Here is a 24,352-nt window from a genome sequence, read left to right as displayed (position 1 = left end):
CAGGCCGCTGGCTGACAGGCCTCAAGGCTGTTAATTTTGTTCCTTTGCCTAGAGGAGGATGAATTCCTAGGCTGAAGGAAGGACAACGCAGCTCAGGACAGGAGCTCATAGATACTGCCAGAACCACAACAGGACCTGGGATATGGTCCACAGAGCGATTCTGTGGCATTCCACTGGTCCTCAGGCTCTTTACAACCACATCAGATGGGAGTTAACCAATCAACTGGAATCAGGCAGTGAGAACCTGGCAGGTGAGTCACTGACCACACCCTCTATCTAGGGGCAAAGGGTAAAAATTATGTCAAGAAACTAGGCAAAGCCCAACACTGCCCAGTACGGGGCAAAGGCTATTCAGGTGGGTTAGCCTTAGAGAGTGATTCTAAAAGCGTGATAGAGGGTGACCTCAGATGACTCAGCTGAGGTGGTGGGCTGCTCTAAATATAAATGTATTATAAATAATAATTTAGAGCTGGCCATCCGAAGTGGCCCTCCCATCTCATTAAAGAGCTCTATTTAGAATTTAGGAGGTAAGGGCCCCTGGGTGTGGCTCAGCAGGTAAGCGTCTGACTTTGGCTCAGGTCATAATCGTGGGGTCCTGGAATTGAGCCCCGCGTGGAGCCCAAAGTTGGGCTCACAACTCAGCGGGGAGTCTGCTTGTCCCTCTCCCTCTCCTTCTGCCCCTCCGCCTGCTCGTGCTCTCTTTGTTTCTCTCTCAAATAAATAAATAAAATCTTTAAAAAAAAAAAAAAAGAGGGCGCCTGGGCGGCTCAGTTGGTTAAGCGACTGCCTTCGGCTCAGGTCATGATCCTGGAGTCGCGGGATCGAGTCCCGCATCGGGCTCCCTGCTCAACGGGGAGTCTGCTTCTCCCTCTGACCCTCCCCCCTCTCATGTGCTCTCTGTCTCTCTCATTCTCTCTCTCAAAATAAATAAATAAAATCTTAAAAAAAAAAAAAGCATTAGGAAGTAGAAGGCAATGAATTAGAGGGCCCATGGGGTCTTTTGCACTGTTCAAGCAATCCACAAACTATAGCTTTTACACAGTTCCTTGGAGCTACTGTGCAGAATTTTAGTTCATGAAGATATCCCCAAAGAGCTGTAGCTCCTTACGGACAGACGCTATATACTGCCTCAGTATCCAGTTCCTTGGTGTAATCTCTAGATATTACCCCACCCAGGAGAGGAGGACTTCCTTCTTCCCGTAAGAAGTCATGAGACCCAAAGTAATCTCATGAATGTCTAGCAACTTCTTGGCCTGAGACATCAAATGACACTACCCATGTTAATGCTGGGACTCATGTCCCAGCCAATATATATTACTGGCATATGATTGTGTAAGGGCTTCCACCCCAATGTGCAGTAAGCTCAACCTTTGAGCTGTGCACACCAATATAGAGTCACCTGTCTCAAACAGGAAAAAGCAACCTGTGCGGGGTGATTGAACTCTGGCATTGCTAGTCAACCCGGATCCCAGAAATGCTGTGCACGTTGCCTTGACTCTCGAGTTTGTGTTTTTCTCTTCATTGTGAAAAGAAAAATGCAGGGCGCCTGGGTGGCTCAGTTGGTTAAGCGACTGCCTTCGGCTCAGGTCATGATCCTGGAGTCCCGGGATCGAGTCCCGCATCGGGCTCCCTGCTCGGGGGGGAGTCTGCCTCTCCCTCTGACCCTCCCCCCTCTCATGCCCTCTCTCTCTATCTCATTCTCTCTCTCAGATAAATAAATAAAATCTTAAAAAAAAAAAAGAAAAAAGAAAAATGCATTTACAAACTCTGGGTGGTGGTATAGCCTTGCAGGGGAACTGTGGTCATCAAATGCACAGAATTTCCACAGCAGCTTTTGACGATTAACTCTGGTTTACTTTTGTTTGCCACTTCTACTCCGCCTCCACGTTGTGGCCTGCTAGCACCAACAGTTAGCAAGTCTGAGAAGAAGCTCCAAGAGGTGGTTTGTGGATTCGCGTTCATGCCTAAGCCAGGGGACTGCTTACAGATTGAATGTCCAAGGTACTGGGTTTCTAGTGGCTGTTACTCATCATGGGACCTGGCCCAGCCAGCCAGCCTTCCTTTCCAAGTCATGGTCTGAAAACTGGAGCTCCTAATACACAATGTAGCACATGCAACTAATACATGAAGCAAATACTTCCCAGAAAACACCATATTTAGGAAATGCCATTGCATTCGTTTTCTGTGGCTATTGTAACAAATCACCACAAAATTGGTAGCTTAGAACAGCACAGGCTTTTATCTTACAGGCTGAAACCACGGTGTCCGTAGGGCTGCATTCCTCTCTTCAGCCTCTAGGAGACAATCTGTTGCCTTGCCTTTTCCAACTTCCAGAAGCCACCCACATTTCTTGGCTCATGACCCCTCTTCTCCAGCTTCAAAGCCAGCAACATGGCCTCTCTCTGGCCCTTCTGCCAAAGTCGCATCTTCCTCTGACGGATTCCTCTTCTGCCTCCCTCTTCTTCTACTTCTAAGAATCCCTGTGATCATATTGGCCCATCCTGACAATCCGTGATAACCTCCTTACATTCAGATCAAAACTTAATCCTATTTCAACCTTAATTCCTCTTTGTCATGTAACCTAATATATTCACAGGTTCTGGGGATTGGGACATGGGCATATTGGGGAGGACTATTATTCTGTCTACCAAGTCCCTTCCTGAATTACATTTGGACAATCAGAGGTGAGTGAATATAAAGACTCGCTCAATGTCTATCTTCCCAACTGGCCTGTGTAGAGGGGGCAAACACTTTCACTTGCACTATGTCGTGAATGTGCGATCTATAGCTGATTTGATTCTCCCCATAAGCTGATGGTTGGGGGGGGGTGTGGATCTGTAACAGAAAGTCCAGTTTGGGGGTCTTGGAGACATGCGATATCCATATAGAATCCTTTTTGTTGGTGAATGATTTACTTATTTAACTGACACTTAACATATGTATCAGAGCTTTACAAACTAATTTATTCTTACAATAACCTTATCAAGTCCGTAAAATTGTTATCATCATCCTCATTTTGCAGATAAGGAAACTGAGGCATAGAAAGGCTAGGTAACTTGTCCAAGGTCAGACAGGTAGTGTGTGGCAGAGGTGGGACTTGAAGCTAGGCAGTGTGTGGACAGTCCAGAACCCTTGTTCCTAATGACCATGCTAAGCTGCCTTGTCCTCTGGGTTTCTGCCTGTCTCCAGGCCCCTGCTGCTACCAGCTCTGGTAGGTGAACTGCTGGTCCATTCTTCAGCAACACCCCTTCCCACCTCCCATCACTGGTTTCTCCCCTTTGCAACCTAGTGCTCTTTCTCCCCTGTTCTCTGTGGTGCAGACCCCTGACCCTCCCCAGGTTGCCTTGCCCCACCAGTGCAGTCACATAGCAGGCTGCTTGCTCTCAACGTGATGTCCATGCCACGTGGGAACCATGGGGACTCAGGAAAGCTGAGCCTCAGAGCCTCTCTGCTTAGCCAGGCTTGATCACCAGGTCACTTCGACATGGCTGCCCCTAGTTTGGTATAAAACCACCTTCGGGGGCGCCTGGGTGGCTCAGTCGGTTAAGTGTCCGACTTCAGCTCAGGTCATGATCTCAGGGTCCTAGGATTGAGCCTCCCATTGGCAGGCTCCCTGCTCAGAGGGCAGTCTGCTTGTCCCTCTGCCCCTCATCCTGCTCTTGTGCTCTCTCTCACTCTCTCTCTCAAATAAATAAATTAAATCTTAAAAAAAAAACAACAACCTCAGGGCAGATTCCTCTCAGAATTCCAGTGGGAAGCTGGGTGAAGGCCCCTGCCCTGCTCGCTCTAACATTCATTAGGTAATGCACCTTTCCTGCTCTCACTGAAGACCTGGAGAGGGGAAAAAAGCATGATGCGCTTCTGACCCTCCCCTCTCTCCTCTTTCTCCTTCCCACCATCTGGCTGGCCAGAAAAGGGTTGGCTACTCTTTCCCTGCCTTAGAACTGGCCTAACAGTCCTGGGGGGCAGGGCCAGGTGCTCTGTTCAGAGAGGAGTCAAGGAGCTGCTCCTTCAAGCTTGGCCTTGATTTACTAAGGGAGGAGAATTTGGAAGGATTTGGAAAATCTCTTAAGTCACAGCTAGTTTCTTCAACTACCCAATGCAACAACACTTTGAGCCAAGCCTGTCATAAGCCCCCAGTGTTTGGGGGTATTTATTATTCTCTAAACCTACAACTTTCACACTTCTTGGCCTGCATGTAGGAAATATGTTTTACACTGTGACTCACACAAATGTATACATATATGTTATCAACAAGCGAACTAAAAGCTACACAAACAATACTTACTGCTTAATGCAATGCATCTGATCATTTTCAACGTACGCTTTTTTTAAGAAAAAGAAAAACCCTGGTGGTGACCCATCATTCCTATCCCCAAGCCGGCTTGCTTCGTTCTCTGGGATCCACGGTGCCCTATGAGAAGCTCCACTGTAGCGCTTCTCAGGTCACATTGTAATTTACATGCCTTTCTCTCCCACTAGGGAGAGACTTTGTCCTTTTCATCTTGGCATGGTCAAAGCCAGCTACCAGCAGACATTAGTAAGTGTTAATCAAAGGGGTGGAATGAAGAAAAAAGGCCAGTGTTTTCTCTTTTCATAGCACACATCACCTCGTTCTGGGGTAGAGAGCTTGGAGCCTGTCAGTGAGAGACCTGGGCTCGGGGTGGGATTCCTGCGCAAGTTAGTTCATACGCCTCCTGCAGAATGGACCGTAATGTGCAAAGCAGGAAGACCAGAGACTTTATTTCCCCTCCTTGGATTTTTTTTTTCTAAGCTGACCTGTTTGCATCCCCATGCCGGAATGCCTTTATGTCCTCCTCCACGGTAACTGAAGGCTGCCAGACTGTGTGGATGCAAGATCCAGGGCACTTGGCATTTTTGCAAAGCCAGACTCTAGGAAATGTTCCCATTGCTGAACACACTGGATGTGGTTTAGGTAGCAAAGCAAATGACCTAACAAGAAATATATGCGCTGAGCCTAGTTCCTGTTAAATTAATAGATTCACGTTCTGGCACATCCACAACCTCACAAGTCATAGCAACCGGATGACGGCATGGCAACCAGCAGCTGTGGCCATGGCACATGAGAAAAATCAGAGCCTGGGGTCTCCAGAGAGAAAATGATTTCTACGATTGCCAGCTTATACGGGTTGGCCGAGGGGAGGGGGGACGCGGGGGCAACCACAAGTAGATGCCTGCCCTAGTTAGGGATGAAGGAGTAGAACATCTCTCCCGCTTCCTCAAACTTCCTTTTGTATTTTCCAAGTGAATAACTTGCTCTTGTCGGGGAGGAAATGATGTTGAGAGCAAGATACCATCACGTGGAGAGAATGTTCTTTGGGGCCCTGGAAGCAGTGTGGAGGCGATTCTTATCAGAGATTGTCCACCACCTGCTCTTCAGCTGCAGGCCCACGAGCCTTTCTCTCTAGTTTTATTTTTTTATTTTTTTATTTTTTTAAAGATTTTATTTATTTATTTGAGACAGAGAGAATGAGAGAGAGAGAGCACATGAGAGGGGGGAGGGTCAGAGGGAGAAGCAGGCTCCCTGCCGAGCAGGGAGCCCGATGCGGGACTCGATCCAGGGACTCCAGGATCATGACCTGAGCCGAAGGCAGTCGCTTAACCAACTGAGCCACCCAGGCGCCCTCTCTCTAGTTTTAGACCTGCTCTGAATTCACCACCTCTTCCAGCTGCCAGGCTTGAAAGCCCTTCTTTCCAGCTCTCCTTTCAGGACCAAGGCCTGACCCCACCAGCCCCCAGGGGTGTGCCAAGGCCTCAGGAGCAGGGTAACTGCTCTGAGAAAGAGGGAGAGGACACCCGGACAGATGTCAGTTCTTGTGAAACAAACACATCTGCATGTACTATTAGGTGGGTGACAGCCAGCCCCCCAGGGCCGCCTGGGCCTGAACAGCAGCCCACACCCTCTGAGCTGGTTTAAATTCAAGGATGACCCCGGCTCTGCAAAAGGGGTGAAGGCTAGGCCTTCTGTACTTGGGACTCGTGTGTTCCCCTTAGGTCCGGTCCAGGCCCCTGCCTCTTCCTCCACGTTCTGCTTTTTCCAGGGAAGGGACCAGGAATCTATGTGGAGTTGTCATTGGGCCCACATTGACTTCTCTTTTGGCCTGTGCATTAGTTACTCACGGCTCTGCAACAAATGACTATAAAACATCGCAGCTTAAAACAACAAACATTTATTACTTTACAGTCTCTGTGGGTCAGGAATCCAGGCAACTTAGTCGGGTGCTTTTGCCTCAAGGGCTCTCCTGAGGCAACTGTTGGTTGGGGTGTAGGTCTCATCTGAAGGCTCGATTAGCATAGGGGGCGGGGGAGGTATCCCAGGCTAACTCACAATGGTTGTTGGCAGACCCTGCTCCCTCTCCACAGGGCTGCCTTAGGACCCGGCCACTGGCTTCCCCGCAGTGAGTGGCCCAAGAGAGAGCAAGAGAGAGAAAGAGAGTGCCCAAGATGGAAGCCACAGTTTTTTATAACCTAATCTCAGTAGAGATATCACATGATTTCTGCCATATCCTATTTGTTGGAATGGAGTCAGTTAGTCCAGCCCACACCCAAGAAGACAGGATTACACAAGGGTGTGGATACCAGGAGGCAGGGGGTCATCAGCAGGGGATTGACTCTGAGACCTTTGAGACCGCCTACCCCAGCTTCCACATTGTGGTGCTCCAGCAAATGCCACTCTGTACAGAGAAAAAGCAATGTATGTGTGTGCATATATATGTGTCAGGCCTCCACACATTTACGCCATCTGCTAATTATTCCTGGGCATGCAGAAATCCTGAATATTCATGAAATTGTGACTGAGAATTCGGCATCACAATACGGAACAAAGAAATATTCTGCTCTAAAAAAAAAAAAAGAACTATTCTGCTCTTGTCCTAGCAAATACAGAATATCACATGATTGTTTTTAGAAGTCTGGGTGACATATTGTCTTTACTCCCCTTGATTATATTATTGCTTGCTGTAGGCAGAATGCACGAAGGAAGGACTTCTGTCTATCCCAAAACTGAAGTGGGCAATCTCTCCACCCCCATCCCCACAAGACTGTGATGCAATAAAAATTTCAGAAAATTGTAATTATTAAGAGTCAATAATGCATGTAATATTTCTCAAAGCAACATTATTTTTCGTACGTGGTACATTTTGTATTTATAATGTGCCGTTAATAATGTCTGGGTAGAAGTCAGAACTAATACATAAGGGCTGCAGTGTGGGGGATTTCATGTTGCTAGGAGAGCTTCATTTGCATACTCCCCATCTTTGGGTGAGTCTGCATTTGTGGCTTCCCATTAGGTATTAAGGCAGACCTGGGGATCATTGCCCAGATGTCACTTTCCATCAGTTTCACATCCATCTTTCTGGACAAAGCCTCCACTCTATGGAAAAAGATGAAGCATTAGAACGGGAGGTTCTGTGATCCTGCCAATGTGCTAGTAAAAGCAGTTATTTGGGGAAAAAGGGAAAATTGTTGAGCCCTAACAGATGCTTTTCAACCACCTTTAAAAAGCTCCCTGTTTTCCACAACAAGCTACAATGAAGCTAATGTTTCTGTTATGAAAGCCCTCCACTGCAGTTTCGAATGTCTGCTGCTTTTTTTTTTTTTTTTCCAAACCGCAGCAAAGGCTAACCCCATTTTCTCTCCAGCTTTACCGGAGAGAATTCTTCCCTAAAGACTGCTGTTTAACTACTTTGTTGCTATTTATCAGAAACCAAAAAGGTGGGGGTTTTTTGTTGCACTTTTTTTTTTTTTTTTAAGATTTTATGTATTTATTCATGAGAGATAGAGAGAGAGAGAGGCAGAGGGAGAAGCAGGCTTCCCACGGAGCAGGGAGCCCGATGCGGGACTCGATCCCAGGACCCTGGAATCATGACCTGAGCCGAAGGCAGACGCTTAACCATCTGAGCCACCCAGGCGCCCATTTGTTGCAGTTTTTAATACAGTGAGCGAATTTATTTTGGGCAACGGTAAATTTCACAATTATTAATGCCTGAAGTTCGTCTTTTCAGGACTCCACCCTCCCTACCCTCTAAGTCACTTTTGGCCCGCGATGAAACACGGAATGCATCAGGGCCCAAAGAGATGTGAGAGTTGAGCGTAAAGGAAGAGGTGGAAGTCGCGGGGGAGGATGAGAACATTTTGCAGCCCCAGCTTGGACGCTGAAATAGCCCCCCTGAAGTGTGATAAATGGTAACCGTCCTGTGCACTTACAACCGGTGGAAATGACGAAGGACAAGCGTGCAGACCTTTGGAGGGAAAGTGGAGAGGAAACCCGGGTTTTAAGGCCCAGCTTAGGCATTATTTGGCAAAACACAGAGCACTTCGCTTTCTGACTTGACCTTCTAGCCTCAGCGCGAAACTGAAAAACTTTCTCTTCCTCCTTTCCCACCCTTTTGCTTGCGGGGTGGGTGTGTTTCCCCTGGAACCCCCAGCTCGCCGGGGTCCCTGAACCCCAACACCACCTTCCAGACCCAGCCTTGAGAATCCAGGTTCGGTCGCATTTCTTCCGCGCGGAAACCACCCGGAGGGGTGCAGGCTCGCCGGACGACCGCCCGCGGCCCCCCACAGCCGGGGGCGCGCCAAGCCGGGCAGTCGGCGCCGGGGCAACCGGGGCGCGCAGAGCCGGGGGCGCGGGCGGGCTGGCGGCTGCAGGGCCCGGCGCGCCACCGCGCGAGCTGCTGGGTCACACGCTGGGCCGCGCCGCCCGCTCCGCGAGGAAGTGACGACTGCGCCGTCCCGAGAGCAACAAAGTTTTGAGTCTGCGGGCCGCGCTCGCCTGCGCCCTGCGCCCCGCGCCTCTGCGAGCGGCCCCGGGATCCAGCGCGTAGGTGAGCCGCGGGCTGGGCGCCCCCTCTGCCGCCGGGGCGCCGGCGTGGGGCTCGAAAACGCGGGGGGCCGGGGCTTAGCCCCGCGGGCCGGGTTGTGGGGGGCCGGGTTGGGCCGGCCGCGCTGGGCGCGGGGGTGCGGGCAGCGCTGCACGGGGGCGGGGGGGTGCGGCGCGCTCGGCGGCCGGGATCGGGGGCCCCAGGCTGCTCCCCTGCTGTCGCCGGTTTGCCGCGGGGCTTAAAACAGTCGCGGCTGCAGCCGGGCCTCTCCAGGCGCTGTTCGAGAGAGGAGGGGTGCAGGGAGGGGCTGCCCGCGGCCTGCGTGCGGGGCTGGTCCCCCGCCCGCCGTCCCGCATCCCCACAGGCTGGGCGCAGCCACCCCCCTCCCCCCAGCCTTGCCCGGTGCTTCCCAGGGAAACGTGCTCTTCCTCTTCGCAGCCCTCGGTGAGGTTGCAGGAAGGAAGTTAAAGGAACTTTCCCCCCACTTTTCTTCGTTTGGCCCTGCAGTGACGAAGAGCAGAGCAACTCGGCCATTTGGGAAAACAACCCTACGCACTTCCCAAAAGCAAAACCAGAATTGCCTCCCAAGCCCCCTTTCAACAAATCCCTCCCGACTCCCCCCCCCAACACACACACCAACGCCCCGAACCTGACAGTGATCCCTAAGGCCTAACACTTTGCAATTTAGCCATAAAAACTGTCAGCACACCCACGTACATATGTGAGTGTTTTCTATATAAAACTCCGAAGCCCGCTTCCAGTGCACTCTGTGACATCTCGCTCTCCTCTGTTTTCTAAAACTGCTAGGGCTGCAGGATTGTGCTTGCGAACTTTGCTGGTGGTTCCCGCCGCCCTCGGTAGCCTCGTGGCGCAGGGCTTTTTAAAGACCAGCTGAGAAGTTTATGATATCCCTGCAGAGTAACGCGGGGCTGGCAGGCCAGGCGGGGGGCGTCGGGGCTCCCTTGGCTGGGAGGCTGCAAGCGTAGCAGCCGCAGCGGCGGGACGCGTCGGGCTGTGCCGGAATGTCCGTCGGTGCCGTGGAGACTCCCGACGTGGGACGTCTAGAGGGTGAATGGTGCAGTTCCTAGCAGCAGCTTCCTGCCGGCCTGTAATTACAGCGTGATTGCACAGTCCGGCATTGTTGGCATGGATGTTTATACGCAGGCTATTGTGCAAGACCGTGGTGGCTGCGAACAGAACGCAGATTTGCATTGCAAATGCCCGGGACAGATCTGGGCTTGAGCTGCAAGTCACCAAGTTCTTTCTGGCCTTGCACCTTAGGTAGGTGATTTATTTCCGGGCCTCTCCCTTAATCTCGACCCCTTGCCAAACACCAGAGAAGTGAAGTAGACCCAGGAGGGCAGCAGAGTCCCTCCACTCCCATCTTAGGCAGCCTAAAAACTATCCCAGGGATTGTACCCTTATTTGTGTCGGTAGAAAATGTGGGATGACGTCAGCAGGAAAAGGAGATGGGAGATGGCTATCAACCTCCCTAAACGGGAAAGCAGTTTGAATTAGCAAAGTTGCATGGTGGCTCAGTGGGGCCTGGTTGCGAAGAGGACACGTCAGACTTGTGTGACTGAGCTGGCAAACTAGACTTTGAGCCCTGAAGTGTCAGCTGCAGAAACTTAGTAGGTGGGTCCTAATGCCTTTATTGTGTTCTGGGCAAAGGGAAAAGTGCTGGGGCTTGGAGACTGGGTTGTCGGTGATGGTGTCTGGGCTGGGCAGGATGGGGGTGGGGGTAGGGATTGACACCCCCCCAAAGGAGTGACTCAAGTACATTTTGTCCAGAAGAGCCCCAGGCCCATTTCCTGAGCCAGGCCTGCAGCACAGAGAAGGGTGGGGGTCCTCATACCCGCTGAGCTTCTGTGCTGCAGAGAGGGAGCCAAGCCTGCAAGTGTGGAAAGAAGGCAAACAGATTTTCCTGCAGGGCCTCTGATGTGGCTAACGGTAGTGGAGGGATTTAAAACACAGTCAAAAAGCATGTACAGGATACAGGCAGGGCTATTCTGCTCCCACCCCATGTCTCAACCCACTCTCTCTTAGAGACAGAGCGGCCTAGGTGGAAGATTCTCGTGGGACCGCGCTCAGCCCCGCACCACGGGGGTCCTGTGTGACTCCGGGGCACCCTCCCACGGTGCTCAGGCAGCCTCCCTGCTCAGAGTGGCAGGAACGGATAGCCCTGGCACCCTGGAGCTTCCCCATGCCTGGCCTTCTCCCCAACCCAGTAACTGAGTTTCACCTGGAGGAAAAATGCTGTTTTGCAGCCTCGTGCCAACTGTGTGTCATGGGCACAGTGACAATTTGCCAAAGCAAAACATAAGGGCATAGTCCCTGGCAGTCTCCTATGTGCTTCCAGAGACTCGAGGAAACACATGTGAAATCAGCACATTTCTAGGAAGTCTGGGATATACAAGCCCAGTTGCCACAGGGCTTAGAGCAAAAACACCACTCTGGTAGGGGGTCCTGAGCTGCGGTACGTTTGGGTTTTTCCTGAACTTGACTGTCAAGGTTCTGGTCAGCTGCATCCTCTGACCTGGTTGCTTTTGTAAGAACCTACTGGTGCCCAGCACTAGCCTTGAGGGGCAGAGGAGGGGAGCATTCCCTTATGACCTCAAAGAAAAGACAACTTTGAGTCACGGTACTTCACGTTAATTTAGAACCTGCGCAGCCTAGAGGTGCGGAAAGGCCCTCCAGCGGTGTAGGCAGGAGAGCTGAGGAGACGGACCCCTTCCTTGTAAAGGCCAGAGAAAGAAGGAAGGAGATTCCCCGGAGTTGCGGCCCCACCAGGAGCCGTTGCCTGCCCACATCTTCAGGTCAGCCTGGCTAATTTTTGTGCCTAACTCAGGCCCTTCTCTTGGCTTGCCCCGATTTGCCTCGGCATTCAGAGAGCTTGCCCCGCAGCCCAGGGCAAGGCCGGAAACAATCCTGACTTCCTCTCGCACCTTACGGAAATGCTGACTTTCGGCCCGGAGTTGCTGCCCAGTTCATGGCCTCTGAGCAGCCCTGCTGCCTCGCCATGCACAACTAGGAACAATCTTGAAAAAGCACTGAGTCAGAACCTGACAGTTTACAAATCATTTTGTTTTAAGGGGAGAAACCATTGGAGGTAACTCGCAAGCTCAGCAACTCTGTCAAAAGCCCCTGTGTGCCACTGAGAGAGGCGGATGAAGTCCCCTGCAAGACGGCGGTCTCCAAAAGAAGGCCTTTTATGCTCCCCAGGCCTGATAGTTACATTTCTGCTCATCTGCCTCCTCCCAGCTGCCTCACTCCCTACACCACAATCCAGTGTTCTGACACCACCACTAACCTCCAAACAAGGAGGCAGAACAGCCCCAGCTAACAGAGGGCATGCCAGACTCTGAAGAAGGTGCTGCAGTTTTCCAGATGCCTGGCAGTTCTGTGCTGCACTTTTGTTTCCTTCTTTAAAATGTTCTCCCCTTCATTTCTTGTACTCACTGAAGCATGTCTTTGTGAGACCCTCAAACCATTTTTTTTCCTCATCTACATGACACAGGGCTTTGCTTTGCGACTTTCTGTATCAAGTGCTACTTGAAATATACACAAAGCTTTGCATAAGCCCAGGATAAAGGGCTCTCTGTAATGTCACTTAAAATGCCCGGTTGCAAGGGTCACCCTCTTGCTCAGCAACCTTCAATGGCTCCCCACTGTCTGCATGGTAAGGATCAAACCTCTAGGCTAGCAGTCAGGGCCTTCCACACAGGGGTCTGGCCACCGCTGCTCTCCTGCCCTAACCCTCTGCTCTGACCCAGTGACCCACTCTGTGTGTTTGTCCAAACTGCCCGTGGCAAGCATTCCTACCTCTCATGCTTCCCCGGAAGACTGGAATGCCTTTTTCTTCTGTTCTGCTTGGCTCGGTCTTGCTTTCCCTGCAGCCCTGTTCATGTTCCCCTCTTTAGGAACTTCCCCTGTCCCATCCTGTGCTAACATTCATCTGGGCCCTGTACTGAAGAAAACCTAAAAACCTGGACTAAAGGATTTTTAACATTGTCTTTGGGCTTCAGTCACACACTTCATTCAGCTGCTTCTTTTTTTAAAAAAAAGATTTTATTTATTTATTTTAGAGAGAGAGAGAGAGTACGAGCATGAGGTAGGGGAGGAGCAGAGGGAGAGAGACAAGCAGACTCCATGCTGACCACTGTTAGTATTTTTCAACTAAACTGGAAGTTCCTGTTTTTTTTTTTTAAAGATTTTATTTATTTATTTGAGAGAGAGCATGAGATGGGTGAGGGCCAGAGGGAGAAGCAGACTCCCTGCCGAGCAGGGAGCCCGATGCGGGACTCGATCCTGAGACTCCAGGATCATGACCTGAGCCGAAGGCAGTCGCCCAAACAACTGAGCCACCCAGGCACCCCATGGAAGTCCCTGTTTTAAGTGCATTTGTATCTCCAGGCCTGGTGCCCTAACTCGTCGCAAGTCCCAGTAACTATTTGGTGGTGATGATGACGATGATGATAAAATGGCAATAGCTGTCCAATACTGTCAGCTTGTGTATAGACACACGCAGCCACACCAAGCACCAAGGACCATGGTTCCTATCCTGTATTCTGAACATTTACCCAGCTTTGTCTCCTCCTGCCCATTAGCCTCTCTGGCGCCTCCTGGTTTTGCACATCATCGTTCTGTTTCATTTCCAGAACCTCTTCCCGTGGGTGTCAGATGGTTTCTGTCCAGCTTCCACACTGGCTCCTCCTTGTCCTGATTTGAGCTCAGTTGACCTGCCCCACAATGTCCTGTGCCTGAGCACCAGCTCTCTGGGGAGAGCCTTCGTCATCTGTTTGGCCTGTCCTTCCAAGGGAACCAGTCTGATAGGAGGTAGGGCCAACTCTCAGGCAAGACTTTGGAGGAAGACAAAGAGGTGCTTCCTGGTTCATTGCAGGTTTGTTTTGGCCAAAGAGGCATTGAACCTACAAAGCTAGGCTAAACTATAAAACTGAGTCTCTGGGAGATCCTGGCTAAAACCCTAACATTGGCCTTGACTGGGCCAGTTCTCATGCTGTTAATCTCAACTTTGTCATATAAGCTAGATTCTTTTTGAATTGAGATATAATTCACAGACCATAAAATGTACCCTGTAAAATAGATTCCTAAAAAAATTGTTTTATTTCTTTCATTTTTTAAAAAATTTTATTTTTAAGTAATCTCTACACCCAACATGGGGCTCGAACTCACAACCCCAAGATCAAGAGTCACACACTCTACCAACTGAGCCAGCTGGGTGCCCCCCAAATTTTGTTTTATTTAAAAATAAAATCTGGTAGATTCCCCCCCCCCCATTTTCTATTTAAAAAGGTAATATATAAATAGGGTTCAAAATTCAGAAGAGATAAGTTATATAGTATAAAGTAAGTCTCAAAAGTCATTTCAACATTAGACAGGAGATTACTATGTATATTATGCCCATATACACAAATGCAGTAGAATTAGAAAAATAAATATCTATTTCAACCTTGAGGGAAGGAAGACCTTCTTAAGAAAGATATAAAGCAGAAGCCATAAGAAAATATTGATAGATCTGATAACATGAAATTTTCAAAACATAAATTTCCCATTCTCTACTGTTCCCCTTTCTTCAGTCCTTCAGTGTCCTTGTCTTAGGCAACTATGATTTGTCATTTTTCAGCCATGCTTCCAGAGGTAGCCTCTGCAGATTGAAGAAAATCTGAATATATAAGCAAATTCTGGCGTACTATACACAGGGTTCTGTGTTCTGTTTTTCACTTAATGTATCTTGGAGATGATCCTGTAACAACGTGTGTAGAGCTTCCTCATGTTTTCCTCTGGCTAGATTGTATTCCCCTGTATGAAAATGCCATCATTTATGTAACTAGTGTCCTACTGAAGAGCATTTGGGCTGCTTCCTGTCTTTCTAGACTACACACAGTGTTGCAGTTAATATGTCTAATGGACTTTGAATTGAAAATTCTTGAACAACATACATGAGTGAAACTGGGATTTACATAGAAACTATTTCTGAGAAGTTATGCATCAACTACATTTAATAAACCAATAATCTCTAGAATCTGCGGTTTCATTAAGTAATCAACTTTTATTTATTTATTTTAAGATTTTATTTTTAAGTAATCGCTACACCCAGCACGGGGCTTGAACCCACAACCCCGAGATCAAGAGTTGCACGCTCCACCGACTGAGCCGGCCAGGCGCCCCTAAACAATCAACTTTTAGAGTTGACTAGGACCTCAGGGACTCTTTCCATCCAGCCCGTTTTACAGTACCCATGGTAACAGCATCTCAGAGAATCTGAGGTTAAGAATTTAAAGCTGGGAAGGGCACCTCTAGTAACTCTCATTTTTAACTAAGGTTCAGAGATGAAAAGTGTCTTCTCTAAGGTCACACAGCTGTTGAATGGAAGGATTGGGGCACAAACCCCACAATCCATTTCCTTTTGCCATCATGCATGGATCATCTTAGTCACCATAATCATTAGTTCCACCATGTCTCTAAGTCAAGGATTCTATCTCTTCGGTTTCCTTAAGGCAGTACACAAAGATTTAAAAAGAAGAAACTTGGGGCACCTGGGCGGCTCAGTTGATTAAGCGTCCGCCTTTGGCTCACGTCATGATCCTGGAGTCCTGGGACTTGATCCCGGGATAGAGCCCTGAGTCAGGCTCCCTGCTCAGCAGGGAATCTGCTTCTCCCTCTCCCTCTGCTCGCCCCTCATGCTCTCTCTCTCTTGCTCACTCAGTCTCAAATAAATAAATAAAATCTTAGTAAATAAAAAATAAAAAAATAAAAAGAAGAAACAAACAGCAACAAACAAGGGGGGTGGAGGGGGAGGTCTTTAAGAAGAGAGTGGGATGCGGGCGCCTGGGTGGCTCAGTTGGTTAAGCAACTGCCTTCGGCTCAGGTCATGATCCTGGAGTCCCGGGATCGAGTCCCGCATCGGGCTCCCTGCTCGGCAGGGAGTCTGCTTCTCCCTCTGACCCTCCTCCCTCTCATGTGCGCTCTCTCTCTCTCTCAAATAAATAAATAAAATCTTAAAAAAAAAAAAAAGAAGAAGAGAGTGGGATGCTTTTTTAATAGACTTCTTACCATTTTATTATCTCATTACAATCTTCATTGATCTTAACTGCTATCAACTTATTGAGTCCCTAAAAACTCCTAACCAGGCTCAGTTGGCCAATGAGATTACTTAGTATTTTCTAAGCGCAGGATGTGGGTTGGGCAACACTGAGGAAATGGAGAAATCCTCCCAGTTCCTAAGATCCCTGTCGTCTCATGAGGGTCCCAGGAGAAGGCCCAGGAACACACTTTTCTCTGCCCTAAGGCACTAGCCCTCTGTCCACTCTGTCGCCTCCCCAGTCTCCCTGTCGCAGGCCACTGTAAGGAGCCTGCACGGATCCTCACGTGAGTTGAGTCTGTGTCCACTTTCTCTGTGGCTTCCCAAGAGCAGGTGTTCCGTGACAACTGAGGAACCAGCAGCCACTCCCCAACCCAGTTTCCACTTGCCCTAGACGTGGTAAAAAGCTCAGAATTTCCTCTACCATTTCCTCAGGAAGGCTGTGCTGAGCCACCTGGCTGGCATTTAGGATCTGACTTGCCCAGTGCCAGAGAAAAAGAAAACCGGCCAGAGCAGCTGTGGTAACCCCGCCCAGCACGGTTTGCAGGGTACTTTCCCTCGCGTTCTTGATTCTCTCACCCGCTCATGCAGCATGCATTTATTGAATCCCTACTCTGTGCTCTGGGCTAGGTCCTAGGAGTACAAAGATCAAGATTCAGCCTCCCCCTTCAAGGTGCTCATGGTCTGTGAGGGAGACAGACATGAGCAAAAGCCAAGGACAGTTAGTGGCATGGATGTCAGTGTGAATGTGTTCAGGGGTCTGCTGAGGGACTGGTCACTTCTGCCAGGCCAGAGGAGACAGGAGTGTGAAGAAAGGTCCAGGGTGGCCCCAGTGCCTTGCATGGTGCCTCTGCTTGGTGAATGCTGTGGAATGAATGAATGAGAGGTTTCCTGGAGGTCCTGATTTTGAGTGGAGTTCTAAGAAACGAGTGGGTGTCCACCAGGTGGCCAAGAGAGTCAGGGCATTCTCCACATGGGGAGCAGCCCAGGCAAGTGGCGTGGAGGCGTGACATGGCCTGGGACGCTCTGGGAACTGCAAGCCACGGGGTATGAGGGAGCACTGGTGGGAGAGAGTGCCGAAGGGGCAGGCAGGGGTCGGGTCTCGCAGCAACCCTTTGTGTCGGCTAAGAGGTTTGGACCCTACTGTGAGAGCAGTGGGAGCCACAGAGGACTCTTGGGGGACGGGGGAGAGAGAGATTGATTTTCTTTTTGAAAGACCATTCAGCTGTGATGTGGAGGGTTGACTAGAGATGGGGGAAGATGGGCAGCAAAGAGACCAGTGGGGAGGTCATTGCAGTCCCTGGGGCAAGATGGAGGAGTCTGAGCCAGAGCAGTGGGGGAGGGAGGAACTGGATTAGGAAGCAGTCAGGGAGTTGGGTTGACAGGCCTTGAGGACCAACCAAATGTATAGAGCAAGGGAGAAGTCAGAATATTTGCTCAGGTTTCTACCTGAGATATAGGAGGAAGAACAGATTTTAGGGCAGAGACAATGAGTCTAATTTCAGACATGTTGAGTTGGAGGTACATCCAACTCATGAGATGGGACATCCGAGAGAGAGAGGTCTAATGGATAGTTGGACATACGGGTCCAGGCAGGAGATCCCAAGAGATGACGAATGGCGGATGTTGCCCTTCTGTGATCCCTAACTAAGCCATCCCAAATAACCATCATTTAAGTAAAAATGATTACTCACCAGGGCGCCCAGGCGGCTCAGTTGATTAAGCTTCTGACTCTTGATTTCGTCTCAGGTCATGATCTCAGGGTCAGGAGATCGAGCCCCGTGTCTGGCTCCGCGCTCAGCGGGGAATCTGCTTCTCTCCTTCTCCCTCTCCCTCTGCCCCTCCTCTCTCTCTCTCGCTCTCAAATAAGTAAATAAATAAATCTTTTAAAAAAAATGATGACACCCTGTGCAGCTGCAGCTTCAAGACAAGTTCCAAAGAAACCCAATTACCTCCCTTTAGCCCCTCTGCCTATCAGACCTTCTGGAGCAGACATTTGCGGATCCCAGAACATAGATGGCAGTGGAGGTGGGGAAGCTGATGGCCACACCCAGGAAGAGCATACAGTAGAAGGTGAGAGGATCACCATTTAAGAGGTGCAGTGTGAAGGAATCAGCAGTAGAGACTGGGAAGGAAAGAATGGTGAGGAAGGAAGAACCCCAGGAAAGCATGGTGTCATAGAGCTGAAGGAGGGGGGAGCTTTGCATTTTATGAAAACAGGGACTGTGATTTTGTGCACCTAGTATGGCAGGTGGCACATGGAAAGTTCGCCGTCTAAGAATTTATTAAACTGAGTTGAAATTGATCAACTGTTGATCACTGGGGATGTCAAGAAAGAGGACCGAAAAGAATGATTGACCTAGGAATTAGGGGGCTTCTGGGGCTTTGCCATGGGGGCTTCTCGTTTGATTTCACCTCCCTGTGAAATAGGTGGTGCAGGGATCACCTGCCCCAGGGTTGAAGTGGCACATGCAAGTTCTAGAAGCCAGGTTTCCTGGCTCCACGTCCGCCTTTCCCTGAGTTGGTGGAGAACTAGGGAAGAGTCCAAGGGAGTGGCAGTGCCTTTAATTTCTGATACTAATGCCCCAAACCAGTAGAACCAGGGATAGGGAGGTTGTTATATCCAGCACTTATGACATTTGTCCATATTTGTGATGATTAGGTGGCTGCAGTCCTCTCAGATGTGTGGGTATTTAAATTAGACTGCCTTCACAGAGGAAAAGATAGAAGCTTGAGTGTAGGCGTTATCTTGGGGGGCCAGAGGAACCATTTTGGAGGTAAAAGGGCGTAGTGGGGTAATCCGGGCCTTAGGACTCTGGCTAAATTAGGGAGAAAAGGAATGCATCGGGACAATACACGGTGGATCCCTGAAAGCCTGAAGAACTAGGGCTCGGACATCGGTCAGGACCGTGGGGGCGTTGGGTGGCTGGAACCAAAGTGAAGGGGATGACGCTGCTGGCCTTGCATCTCTGCCACCGGCCGACCCTGGATGCTGCTGCCCCCTCCAGAATGAGTTCTGAACGCTCCCTGCTTTTCTGTGCCACTCACTCCAGAGGCAGAACCCAGGCCGAGCATCTGGTTGTCCAGCTCAGGTCACGCGCCCATGATCTCCCTGCTGGGGGTACTGAAGAATGAGGCCCTGGAGGTTACGGGCCCCCCAGCAGCAGGTGGAACTCTGCCTCCCACCAGGGCTCACACTGCCCGATGGCTGAAAGTGGACATGGGAGGAGGAGATGGAGCATCCCCCTTAGGCTATTGAACATATCTACATCTTGATCGTAATCTTTTTTTGACATTTTTCTGAATCTTTTAGCCTCCAGCTAAACTGCAGGATTCTTACATGCTCTGGAGAGCTAAGCGTTTCATTAGCAATTAGATTTCTGCTCAAGGAGTCTGAATGATTCCAGTGGAAAGGAGAGGTTATCCCAGCATCTGGATCCTCCCTGCACATTTGACTCCACTTGGAAAACTTTATCGCTGCCTTGTGAAGATGGGAGTCTAAGGCTTGGCTCTCCCTAGCTAATGGCTTGAGTTCTGTTTCTCCTCTGGGGTGGGGCAAGACTCTCAGGGCCATGAGGTGCTTGGGAGGTCCTACCTTGCTTTTCAGACTGGAGGTTGGCGGTCTGGCTTCAGGCTTGGTTTGTGGCATGATTGAGGTCCCTGGTGCCCCAGCTGTCCAAGGCAACAGGACTGGGCACCTCTCCAGTCCTGAAGATGTCAACCTCGTGAGATGTTCTACCCAGTATCCTGCCTGAGAGGGAGAGCTCAAGGAGCGAGAACTTGTCTGCCTGGGGCTGTCAGCATCTGCGGTCACATTCCTGCCCAGTTTCCTCATCCACACAACGAGAGGGCATTGGGTTGGGTGAGTGCTGGCTTCCTTCTAGCCCTCCAATCCTCTGGTTGTAGCTCTTTGAAGCAAGGGCACCTGGACTGAAATCTTGATCATTCAGTCCCAATAGCCTTAGACAATGGATTTAATTTCCTTTAAAAAGAAAAAGGAAAATGTAGTTTTGAACTTCCTGGACTCAGGCTGGGGGGACTGCCAGCGATGCAAGAGTCCTTCCCCCTGGTCCCTGCAAGTGGGAGCTGCTGCCTGTGGGAAGCCAGGTCTGTCACGGGCTAGCTGCTGCTTCTTTTTTTAAAAGGTTTTGTTTATTTATTTGACAGAGAGAGAGATAGCGAGAGCAGGAACACAAGCAGAGAGAGTGGGAGAGGGAGAAGCATACTTCCCGCTGAGCAGGGAGCCCGATGTGGGCCTCGATCCCAGGACCCTGGGATCATGACCTGAGCCGAAGGCAGACGCTTAACGACTCAGCCACCCAGGCACCCACGGGCTAGCTTCTTACAGCCTGGACTGGAGGCAGTCCTGAGGTGAGGCTTGGTTGCCCCTGTGGGGTCAGGATGGCCCTCCAGAAGGACAAGCAGGCGTGTTCCTGGCCGGGACCCTGGCACAGTTTATACTAACTTGTGTGTTTTTGCCCCCGTGACATGAAATCGTGTTCAAAGCAGCACTGAAATGGAGAAGAAATCTTGAAGGACCTGGTTATTTTACTAAAACAAAGCTTTGCTCACATCCCCCCTCTTACAGACCTTCGCAAGCTGCCCACATCCTGCAGGAGAAAGCTCACAGTCCTCAGAATGGCACGCAAGGCCCTCTTTGGAGGCCCAGTGCACCTTCCTGCCTCTTCCCCTGCCACTGTCCCCTTCCCCAGCGTGGCTTGTGTTCTCTCTGCTGCTCAGTGCGCTTCTGCTCCTCTGTGCCTGGAGTATCAATGTTTGACCTTAACGTATCAAAGACTTTGGCTCTGGGTGGGAAGGCCAGGGGGAGGGACCACCTTCCCTGCTGCCTTCCCGAGCCTCCACCCTAGTGTCTCTGCCATGGAACTTACCCACGGCCGGGGCCTGGCTCCTCACTGGTGCAGAACTGTGCCTGGCCACTGTAGGTGTCCCGTGGTGGGACCGGAAGGGCAGCCTGTGGGGACGGGAGGGAGCAGTGGGCAGGCCCAGGACCTGGCGTGGACCAAGTGGACATGTGTGGTGGGTGAACTGTTGGTCTCCATGGCGGCCCTCCCTTTGCACCTGTTGGTGGAGTCACGGCCTTGGTGGCTTTGCTGTTTGTCTGAGCCTGCCAAGTAGGCCCCGGTGAGGGTGGGAAGGGAACTTAGGGCCCCAAAGCCTAGCACCTGGGTCTCCCTCACACTGAGGAGGACTCTGAGGAGACTTCTGTGATGAGGAGCTGGGTTAAAGGTGGCACCCTCCTCCTGATCCTTAAAAAAGGATAAATACCAGCTTCCCTTAGAGAATCCCTTAGTTTTCATGCCTGACGCTGTCTGCTGGCCTTGCACAGGGAAGGAAATAGGGAAAACGAGTCAGCAGACCATGAGAGAAAAGACTGAGGCTCTTTAAAATGAAAGCCTTATTTAATCTGGTGACAGGACAGGACAGGCTGTGGCTCTTCATGTTGAGTGAGAAAGAGAACCAGATCCTCCTGACAATGATTGCAGGGTACAGCGGGAGCCCCAGAGCAGGGACTTGGGGTCTCAGTGTGTCTCTGAGAGGCTTGGACTACATGTGGTTCTTTTCTGCTCAGAAATCCCACAAGCCTATGAACAGAGTCTGGCAGGCGGTGTCCTGATCGTGCATCACAGTGAAACCTGATTGCTCTCAAGGGCATTCCTGGGATTGAACAGTTGTCTGGGGTCTGCATGCCACTTAGAGAGTACTGACGAGAAGCATCTTCCTGCCATGGCTGATGGGGTGGACTTTTTTTCTTAAAGTTGAACCACACTTAGGGCTGAGCCCGCACATGCATGGGCCTCCTTCACTAGTGGTAAGTGCATGGCTTGTATTGTTTGCAGAGTATGTTTCCAGAACTTAGAAACACGTAGTATTTCTAAGGTCTTTAGGAACCCATTCAAGTGCGTTTTTGTTCTTGGCTCCTTGAATCAGCTTAGGGGAAGCTTGGGTGGTAGGGTAGGTTTGATGTCTAGGGAGGTACTGGCTTTTTTGGGAAGGGACAGCCTGTGGGATTTGCCTTTGTTTCTGCCTCCATGGGGCCTACTGCTCCCTCCTGTCCATCCCAGCCCTCTGCCTCCCTACCCACATCTCTCTGTCCTCCTTCTTCATCCCTCCACAACAAATCAGTTGAGTTACCTCCAACATCCATGCAATCATAAGATGTCTGCTCCAGATGCCTGACCCAATGGGGACTTGTGGAAAGTAGATTTTAAGAGTAGACCTTGGGGAAAAAAAAAAAAAAAACAAGTAGACTTTGATTGGTAGGATTGGGAAGTATTGTCAGGAAAACTATCTTGGAAAATAGGCAATCCAGGTAACTGACACAGATATAGATATATAGATATAGATATAGATATAATTTTTTTCTTTTTTTTGAGAGAGAGAGAAAGAGCATGCCTATGCAAGTGGGGGATGGGGGAGGGGCAGAGGGAGAGGGAGAGAGAGAGAATCCCAATGGGCTCCAAGGTCAGTGAGGAGCCGATATGGGGCTCAATTTCACGACCCTGGCACTCCTGAACAATGTATTTTTAAAATGTAGAATTTGAGGGACACCTGGGTGGCTCAGTTGGTTAAGTGCCCGACTCTTGATCTCATCTCAGGTCTTGATCTCGGGTTATGAGTCCAGGCCCCATGTTGGGCTCCGTGCTGGGCATGGAGCTTACTTAAAAAATGTAGAACTCGAAGCTATTAAAAAAATGTTAATTTCCTTTTATCTGTAAGTATTACTCTTGGGAATTTCTTCTTTTTTTTTTTTTAAGATTATTTATTTATTTACTTATTTGAGAGTGAGAGAGAGCACACACACGAGTTGGGGGAAGAGCAGAGGGAGAGGGAGAAGCAGACTCCTTGCTGAGCAGGGAGCCTGACTGGGACTCCGGGATCATGACCTGAGCTGCTTAACCAACTGAGCCAGCCAGGTGCCCCTCTTGGGACTCTATTCTAAGGAAATAATTCTAAAGAGGAAAAAAGCTATATGCATAAAGATATTTACAGCAACATTGTTTAAAATAGCAACAAACTGTAAACAGCCTAAATGTTCCACATGGTTATGTAACTCATGAGTTCGTGATAACCTAGATCCAGTGGAATATTGTGCCATTGTTAAATTAATATGAAGGTGATACTAATTCATAGGAAAATGTTGATGAGTTTTGGTGAAAGAGTGGTTTTTATTTTAGCAGGCGAAATTGCAGATACACTTGAGTGCATCAAAACTGATTACACTGGCCATAGTATAAATTGGCACAAGGTAAATACTGGATTTAGGTGATGTGGCTATGAATAGAGTATTGTGCGTGTTTGAAATTGCTTTAAGGGCGCCTGGGTGGCTCAGTTGGTTAAGCGACTGCCTTCGGCTCAGGTCATGATCCTGGAGTCCCGGGTTCGAGTCCCGCATCGGGCTCCCTGTTCGGCAGGGAGTCTGCTTCTCCCTCTGACCCTCCTCCCTCTCATGCTCTCTGTGTCTCATTCTCTCTCTCTCAAATAAATAAATAAAAATCTAAAAAAAAAAAAAGAAATTGCTTTCAAATATATATATACTTTAGGGACGCCTGGGTGGCTCAGTCGGTTAAGCGACTGCCTTCGGCTCAGGTCATGATCCTGGAGTCCCGGGATCGAGTCCCGCATCAGGCTCCCTGCTCCTTGGGAGCCTGCTCCTCCCTCTGCCTCTGTCTCTCTCTCTGTCTCTCATGAATAAATAAATAAAATCTTTAAAATAAATAAATAAATAAATAAAAATATATATACTTTATGTACTTTAAAAAAAAAAAAAAAAAAGACCTTAACGTATCAAAGACTTTGGCTCTGGGTGGGAAGGCCAGGGGGAGGGACCTCCAGGCCTCCCATCTGTTACCACCAGGAAGACAGAACTGCTGTGTCTTATCAGCCACCTGCACTGCAGGGGCTGGAGGATTCAGATTGGCCAACTGAGTCTTTTAGTGATGGAAAGCCTGACCTCACAGGCTGGCTAATTGTATAACTTCGGGGCTCCCAGCATGGACTCTGCCTGGTGGAGGTGACCTCCAAGTGGCCTCAGAGCCCCAGATGATTACTCACACCTGGTTTTCCAGGGAACCAGCCCCTTGAGTACATGTGGCCCTGAGACTCAGCTCTGAGCCGCCCGGTCACCTCCAGGCTGCCTGCCTGGTCCTGGGGGCTTCAGCCACAGGGGGGAGGCAACCTATCCTCTCTTTTGCAGTTCCGATAGGCAGCAGCGAGGGTGTGCTTTGCACACTGACCTCCTGCGGCCCTGCTTAACCCAGGTAGGGCCCTAGTGAGTTAGTGTCTTGGGTGTTTGCAGTATTGTACATATTTATTATAGGATTGAAACTTTGAGTTGCCCTTTATTGCAGGCCTTGGAAAGCCCCCCACATTTATCCAGTCTACCTCTACC

The 24,352-nt window shown here is 49.9% G+C and overlaps 1 protein-coding gene across 3 annotated transcripts in view; it reads left to right on the top strand.

Moving 5' to 3' along the window:
- MIDEAS (mitotic deacetylase associated SANT domain protein) overlaps positions 1-24,352 on the top strand; it is a 98,241-nt gene that overhangs the window by 23,098 nt on the left and 50,791 nt on the right. The window contains exon 1 of one of the 3 annotated variants that reach the window (XM_045901184.3): positions 8,686-8,843. The exons of 1 other annotated variant lie outside the window; for it this stretch is intronic. The gene's annotated coding sequence lies outside the window, so the exon portion shown is untranslated. Of the gene's footprint in view, positions 1-8,685; positions 8,844-24,352 lie in introns of those variants that run through there. One more of the 3 variants, XM_045901183.3, reaches the window with a different exon arrangement.

The sequence above is a fragment of the Mirounga angustirostris genome, unplaced genomic scaffold, assembly GCF_029215605.1.
Source record: "Mirounga angustirostris isolate CCGP_5_RB_7025 unplaced genomic scaffold, mMirAng1.0.hap1 SCAF_9, whole genome shotgun sequence".
Classification (NCBI taxonomy): Eukaryota; Metazoa; Chordata; class Mammalia; order Carnivora; family Phocidae; genus Mirounga; species Mirounga angustirostris.
The sequence above is the reverse complement of the archived record's forward strand: the minus strand, read 5'-3'. Positions and strand labels throughout refer to the sequence as shown.